The following is an 8,808-nucleotide window of genomic DNA, read 5'->3' as shown; positions in this document are numbered from 1 at the left end:
AGCCTCGTCTTGGAGGATCTGTAGAACTCGACGAGGACGTCCTGCAAACCCTGATGGAATGAAATCCCATCGTAACTGTTGAGGAACTAGCAGAGAAACTTGAATTTGGTCATTCAACCATTCAACCATGCATGCCATCGGAAAAATGACCATCTTTGGTTTCAAGACGAAAGGTGTTCTTCCACATACGGCGAGGATGACATTTCAAAGGCTGGAGCAGTTCAGATGAAAAACGATGCCCTACGCACCATATTCGCCCTACATTGCCCCATTTATTCCGCAGTCTTCAAAATCATTTGGACGGAAAAAATTTGAATTCTGTAGACGAGGCCAGATCAGTACTGAACGAGTATTTTTCATCGTGGACAAGTGAATTTTGGAAGAGGGATCTTGCAAGTCTACCAGATGGAAAGAAGAGTATTGTAGAAAAGGAAGGATAGCATATTTTAGATTTAAAACGAACTTTGCTTTTGAAAAATAAAAGAAGTATAAAAAAACCCGCATTATTCATGAAAAAATCTGTCAACCGAAGATATCCGTTTCAAATTTTGACCCAACGCCAGCGATTTCAGGGAAGGGACTCATTTTAACCCAAGGGATTTCGGGGAAGGAACTAAGTCGATTACATCACGCCCATTGTTCAACTGGTATTTATTTTATCGATCCCGAGAAGATGAAAGGCAAAGAAGTCCTCGGTGGGATTTGAGCTCAGAACACAGAGACAAACGAAATGCTGCTAATCATTTTTTCCCTGCGTGCTAACGAGCCTATCAGATCGCCACCGTCTGATCCGAAGGCCATTAGTTTGTTGGTTAGTTGATGTATTAGTGAACTTGAGTATAAATTTATGTGTTTTGATACAGTTTTTCTAATTATTACATTCTTTATGAAGGGTGTGGTTAAACCTACGTAGTTTCAGTCTTTATCTGTTCGTCCAATTGTTGTGAACTGACTGTTTATATTTATCTTAGTGCTTTTATACTAAAAATAACTTCAAAGATGCTTCCAAAGCTCAAGGAACACTAGGTGAGGCATATGCCAATGTAGAAACAGATTACATTCTAGCTGAGATTAACAAAATTGCAAACTTGCATACTGCAAAACAACATGCTGCAGTATGGAAATTAATAAACACACTGACTGGAAAAAAATTTCAGCCATCCATCAGACTTAAAGGTGGTTCCTCTGAGAAGTGCAAGGCAAACTGGTTTGACGGCTTTCAGAAACTTCTTGGAGAACCACCACAAACTAGCGGTCTTCCACTTCCTCTACACCAAATATCTAATGTATTAGACATCAACACAGACCTTTTCACATTGGATGAGCTCAAAGTAGCTCTCTGTAGTTTTGCTGACAATAAATGTCCAGGACTCGATAACATAGCAACATTACTGTGGAAAGATCTAATATTTCATGATTACTAGGTTTCTGCACATCCTTTGCTTCCATCAGCTTGGTTGAAGGGTGGAATTATCCCTGTCCCAAACAAAAAGTGATCTAACAAGTGCAGCAAATTATAAAGGCATTACTCTGATCCCAATTGCAGCAAAAGTTTATAACAAATTTCTGCTTAATAGGATTGTACCTATGCTCGATCCACTTCTTCGTAAGAATCAGAATGGATTTAGAAGGGGCCAGTCAACAACTGCTCAAATCCTTCTCTATCCGTCGCATCCTGGAAGAAATGAAAAAGTTTACCAAGAGTGTCACAGTTTGTTTTGAAGACTTCCGCAAAGCATTTGATTCCATCAACAGAGATCTTATGTTTAAAATCCTTGCACTCTGTGGTATTCCTCCCAGGATTGTTGATGCTACCAGAACGCTGCACACAAACACCACTGCCACATTTATATCCCCTGATGGAGAGGCTGATTCCTTTGAAGTTGAAGCAGTTGTTCTTCAAGGTGACACATTCGTTCCTTTCTTGTTCATCATTGCTCTCGACTATGTTCTGCGCATTTCCCAAAACGGTATGAAGGAAAAGGGACTCCTTTTGAAACCCCGCCAGAGCAGTTGGCATTGTGCACAATATTTCACTGATCTTTACTTTGCTGACGGTCTTGCCTTGATATCCCATTGTATTAAAGATGCAGAATTTTTGTTGCAAGCACTGAAGAAAGCAGAAAACCAGGTCAGCTTTTACTGCAACGAGTTTATTACGACTTCCGCCAAGTTAACTGAACTTAAATCGCTCAATAATATATCAATCAAAAACGTTGACGACTTCAAATATCTTGGATCACACATAGTAGACTCCCAAAAGGACTTTCGCATCCGCAAAGCTCTTGCATGGAATGCATGTAACAGACTTGATAAGATCTGGCATTCAAGCCTTCCACCTACGTTAAAAGTTCAGATATTTAGAAACACTGATTGAGCCAATCCTTCTCTATGGATCAAAGACATTGGCTCTCTTAGAAAAACAGCAAGATGGAACATATACCAACCTACTCAGAAAGGTACAGAACATCAGTTGGAGATCACACCCAACACTTAGTACCATCTACGGAAATCTGATACCAATATCCCTCAAGCTAAAGCGGAAACGGCTACAATCTGCTGGCCACTGTCATCGAGCAGAGAAAGAGGTTGTCTCATCCCTGCTCCTATGGCATCCCACCGGAAGTGTTTTCTCCAGAAAACTGACATTTCCAGATACTATATCTCGGGATTCAGGGCTGGATATTAGAGACCTGAACACAGCAATGTAGGACCGTGTAGTATGGAAAGGGATTGTTAATGGAATTCCGACAAACCATAGGGTGATCGAAGGAGGAGGATGAAACCATAACATATATTGGTTTCAAATTTTGGCACAAGGCCAGCTCTTTTGGGAGAGGAAGTAGGACGATTTGATCGACCCCATTGCTCAACTGGTATTAAATTTATCCACCTCGAACGGATGAAAACCAAAACCAAACTCAACGGAATATGAACTCAGAAAGGAAAAACGGATGACATACTTGGCAGCATTTCGTCTGGCATGCTAAAAATTCCGCCAGCTCGCCGCCCTTTTAAGCCATTACATATAATAAGAACAAAAATTGGTCAAACTAGTCTTTCGTGTTTATCTAGATTCTTGAAATTAATTCAACTTCCTTGTAAAAAGAAAATCCGCGTTTAGTAACAACTTGCAGTCCCACAAGAAGAAAAAAATATATTCAGCTAACAAGTAACATATTAGCCCAAAAGTTACAAACAATCAAATCATTTGTTCTGTAGGAGACGGCTATCTGATATGACGGAAATGCCAAAACAGCCAAAAGTTACTGAAAAAGCATTGGGCGGGGTGGGGTTACGCAAAGACAACTAATGTCGCAGCGCTTACTTCTGAATATTTTTAATGAAATTATCGGGGCGTAAGGCGGCGAGCTGGCAGAAAAGTTAGCACTCCGGACGAAATGCTTAGCGATATTTCGTCTGTCTTTACGTTCTGAGTTCAAATTCCACCGAGGTCGACTTTATCTTTCATCCTTTCGGGGTCGATAAATTAAGCACCAGTTGCGTACTGAGGTCGATCTAATCATAAAATACATTTGCCTCATAAAATACATTTATGACATTGGTTCAGCCTCTCACTAACTATTAACTTTACTCTGAGATGAGGAGGCGCAGTGGACCAGTAGTTAGGGCAGCGGACTCGCGGTTGTAGGATCGTGGTTTCGATTCCCAGACCGGTCGTTATGGGTGTTTATTGAGCAAAAACACCTAAATCTTCACAAGACTCCGACAGGGGAAGGGGCGAACCCTACTGTACTTTTCCACCACAACTTTTTCTCACTCTTTCTTCCTGTTTCTGTTGCACCTGCGTTTCAAAGGGGCCAGCCTTGTCACACTTTGTGTCACGCTTAATCTCCTCGAGAACTACGTTAAGGGTACACGTGTCTGTGGAGTGGGCAACCGCTTGCACGTTAATTTCACGAGCAGGCTGTTCCGTTGATCGGATCAACTGGAACCCTCGTCGTCGTAAGCGACGGAGCGTCACGATTCTGAGAGGGAAAAGTAGTATCGACTTCAGCAAAATTAAATCTTGGAATCGAAATATACCAAAGAATATACTGTATGCTACTTGAAATGACAGTCCACAGTTGCGAAAACTTTCTGTGAACTTCCCAGTGGAAGCAATTTATTTCACAAACGTCGCTTATATTCGTTGGAAAAAAGGTATGAGCATCAAATAAAACAATTTTCCGTCCTCTAATATATAATTTATACGTGTAGGCCAAGGAAATCCTTTCCACTAATAATTTTCATTGAGAAAGAATTAAAGTATTATCAAAATGATACCGCGCCGCAGTTTCAGATCTCAGTTAATGTCACTTTATATAATTTACACTGCTAATGACTTTAGAAAATACATGAATATCGTATTTTCCTTTTGTATCTTGAGACCATGAAGTTTTAATATCTAGAGATCGTGCTGACTTCAGGTTCAAACAGAATAAAGTTTATTTACATTTACCACACATATATACTTTCTAAACTGAAAAACCATTTAAATAGTTCTGTTTATCACATAACATTGATGGCATAACAGCTTGCAGTAACCCATTTGCGGTTTCAAATTGATTTACTATTTGCAATAAGAAATATCAACTTACTTGGATTCCGTAACACGAGCAGAAATATAGCTCAGATTTATTTCAGTTGATGGCATAAAATTGTCTGACAAACCAATCTGAATCTGTAACGCCTCCAAAAGGAATCACAGCTTGTAATGAGATACATCAAAGCAGTAACCTTGTCAGAACAGAAAGCGCTTGCAGGAGAAAAAGCACAATCTGACTTAAAAAGCTGTTTGGGATTCTTTGATGTTGTTAATATAAAAGAATGCAAGTCATAGATTGTAAAATGTAAGTCTCATACAAAAGTGTTTTATCTGAGAAAAGGTCCCTTTAATAATATCATAACTTTACCAATATATATATATATATTTGTAGTCACTTTGACATGGCTGTCCGTTCGAGCGGACACTACTGCGATTTTTTTTAACCCCAAGAGGACATCTCTTCTACCTGGTTAACGATGCACACCTGCATCCGATAAAATTACGAGCAGGGGTGCTGTGCATCGTTAACCAGCTAGAGATGTCCTCTCGGGGTTAAAAAAAAAATCGCAGTAGTGTCCGCTCGAACGGACAGCCATGTTAAAGTGGCTACGAATATATATATATTGGTAAAGTTATGATATTATTATCATGGATTCGACTGATTCCTGAATTAATTCTTCGTCAGTATACAAGTATTCATCATTGAGAATTAAGTTCGGAATCAACGGAATCGAACGGTCCCTACTGATGAGGCTACGGAATGAGTCGAAACTGACCGATCGGTATGGGGAGGTCGCGACTGGTGTCTTCGGGCGATTGCAGTCGCTGTCAGTGCATATATGTGCAATTATGTGCTTTAACTACAACATTAGAGCATTTTTTAAATTTCCTTCAAATTGTGCCCAGCCGTTTCAGAAAAAAATCCATAACGTAGACCTGGATACAGTATAACTTAAATAACGCTGTAGAGATCAGGGCTTAACTGCTTTTGTTCATCGACATGCTCGATGAGAGCTGACCTAGGCTTTACAAATAAATGCCAAGAAAATAAGTAGTAGTAGTAGTAGTAGTAGTAGTAGTAGTGACGAAGACGATGATAATGATGTTGTCGATGTCGATGATGATGATGATGATGATGATGATGATGATGATGATGATGATGATGATGATGATAATGATGAAATGACAACCACAAGAGCAACAATGGAATGCTCTCTTTTTTTTTCTCGAGACAGATAAACCTTGCTGGGAGATTTACTTGTTAAGGTTATCTCTATAGAAATTATTGCCAGCTTTGATTTTGTTCGTTACGATGTTTACTATCCGGGACTGGTTAATGGCTGTATATGCCCCACATTCCAAAGCGTATATGTCATATTACCCATTTTTCATCTTCGATCTCCCTGTTCGTTTACAACTGATGTCTCGTATACGAAAGGTAGTTACAAAAGATCAGTGCTGGCTATAATTTCTATAGAATATCTGTAGAGACAACCTAAACAAGTAATGTAAAATCGCACTGCTAACACAGCAGGACGTGGTATTGACTTATAAAAACGTTTGATATACTTTATAGTATATTGTTGTTGCATAACGAAATACCGTGTATCTGCGGATGAAATCACGGATTTCTCAAGGAGTTCAGTAGTGTATCAAACGATTTACTTTTACTCTTTGACAGATAAACAGCTCCTTCGGATTTGATGCTGTCCAAGAGAGGTTGTGGGTGGGCTCTGTATCAAAAGTGACGAACCACCGATCCACATTCAGATTTTAAAACTGCTACTGACTAAGTCTCTAAAGTCCCATGGTAACAATATACCACGGTAGCCTGAAGACCAAAATATCAATTTAATTTCCAAGTAAAATATGTAGCGGTGATTTGAAACCGAACTGTTAAGTAACCGGTCATGCATCACAATCAAACTACAGTAGTTTCACGTGGTCGGTCTATTGAGCAGCCAATCAGCGTCAAGCTGTTGCGTGATTCAGTCTTCTAGAATCCTTTCCTTGTGCCCTATAAAATGACCATTTTGGTGGTAGTTGCAGAAGTTGAGGCAGGTGTACGTTGTGTCTCCATTCTTACCACAGCCAACCAGTTAAGTCAGACGGCACATAATAGACAGGAATTTTCGTCGCCACGAATATAGCACAGTTGTTTCCTGTTATGATGGGTCACCCATAGGTGTCTCAGTAAGCTTGTCACAAACTCCGAACAGCATGTCTCTCCCAGTATGTTATTATTAGTTAGTATAAAATTAGTATTATTAGTTAGTGTAAAAAACCCAGCACAGTTAAAGCTCTACGTACATTAATAACATCTTCTGTTGAATGTTTGTGGGTGTTGTCAGTTACTTCTCCAGGCAATCCAAGAAATATATTTTCATTCATCAACTCAGTCAGTCACTACTTCAGACCAGCCAATAAAACACCTCCGTGACGGACGAATTCTTTTTTCTCGTCAGAGATACACAGCCACAGACACTTATTCATTTGAAATTCCCTCTGGTTACTAATAAAGTTTTTCCCCGACCCACACGTTGCACCAGGTCGCTAGGTCAACCAGGAATGGTAACGAAAACAGCCTCAAGCGACCCCCACCACCACTCGTCTTAATAATGTATATATTTGATAATGTATGTATTAGATAGAGTATATTAGGTAGGGTAGGGATTACGCGAATAGAAAAAGACTGGATAGTCCTACTTTTCATCTTGGGCCGTCTCATTCAGCGCCAGCATGTTGTTTAACACAAGAGAATTATGAAATTGATACACGTTTTAGGCATGACTTTTCTCATCTTCCAGAACTCATATCTCACATGCATTACATGAGAAACAAGCTTCTCAGTATTAACTTGCCTTATGAATTAGGGTTCTAAACATTAACTTGTCATAAGGCAACGAGATGGCAGAATCGTTAGCACGTAGGACAAGATGCTTAGCGGCATTTCGTCCGTCTTCACGTTCTGAGTTCAAATTCCACCGAGGCGGACTTTACCTTTTATCCTTTCGGGGTCGATAAAATAAGTACCAATTAAGAACCAGGGTCGATGTAGTCGACTTAGCCCCTCTCCAGAAGTTGCTGGCCCTGCGCAAGCATTTAAACCAATATCAAATTGCCTGCTGGCGAAGAGGAAAGAATAAGTTATTTCCAAAGTAAAACTGCGCCACACAGTTTCAGTTCTGATTTCTAGAAATTTTACTTCGTTTCTGCCGCTGAACAACCATCACGAATGTTTTGTTTACAATGGTCAAATGTTCGTGCTGGACATTAGCTTACTACTTCCATCAAATCAACATTACTTCCATCAAATCAACTGGGTGCAACATGTAAGATGTCGAAGTGATCGCAGAGCAACGTGAGATGAAGTGTTTTGCTCAAGAACTCAACTCACGGCCCGGTCCGGGAATCGAAACCACAATCTCACGATCTTGAGTGCAACATCTTAACCACCAGGTCAGGGCGCCCTCACTATGCCGTTATATAACCTTAGAAAAGGCATAAATATCACGTTTTTCCCACTGTATTTTGTCAAAACAATTATTTTGGAATATGGATTCTTGCGTGTAGTTAGGCCGAGTCTGCAAGTTGTTTCAAACATCCGCTGCTCGCACTTCACATCACTACATCTATGGCTCCAGCGAAAGGTAAAGCAAGAATATCGATATATGATACACTCCTATAATAAATAGATTCTTTATGCTTAGTTAATTCAGTGTTAATTTCCAATTTGTCCCTGGAGAATTTTTCGTAGAACAACTTTATTTTAAACTACTACTACTACTACTACTACTACAGTTACTACTAATACTATCGTTTGTATTTGGACGTACGTTAAGGTTTGTTGGATTTTGTGGAGCATAATTTGTTTACTGCTGTAAATTGCTATTAAAACTTTGAATAAGGACCATTACTTTACTGAGTAAAAAGGGGAATTGAAAAATTGTTCCCTAAAGAATGTCATATACATTTGTTTTAGTCTGTTTTTCTCGTTTGGAACCCTGGCGTCCTTAGTGCCATTCTTGGATTCAATGAGGCGGTTGTAGGGAAATCTCATGCCATTACCAACCTCATGAAGGAGCCTTCGCGCGTGAACAACAACAAGAGTAACAATACCAACCACGGCAATAGCAGCTTGGTAATAACAATGGTAAGGACAACATTTTTAACACCACAAGCATCAACAATACCAGCAAAAAAAAAAAAAAAATAATAATAATAATACGGCCATATCCCGCTGAGAGCACCGGTTCTCG

The sequence above is a fragment of the Octopus bimaculoides genome, chromosome 2 (assembly GCF_001194135.2).
Source record: "Octopus bimaculoides isolate UCB-OBI-ISO-001 chromosome 2, ASM119413v2, whole genome shotgun sequence".
Lineage (NCBI taxonomy): Eukaryota > Metazoa > Mollusca > Cephalopoda > Octopoda > Octopodidae > Octopus > Octopus bimaculoides.
The sequence above is the reverse complement of the archived record's forward strand: the minus strand, read 5'-3'. Positions refer to the sequence as shown.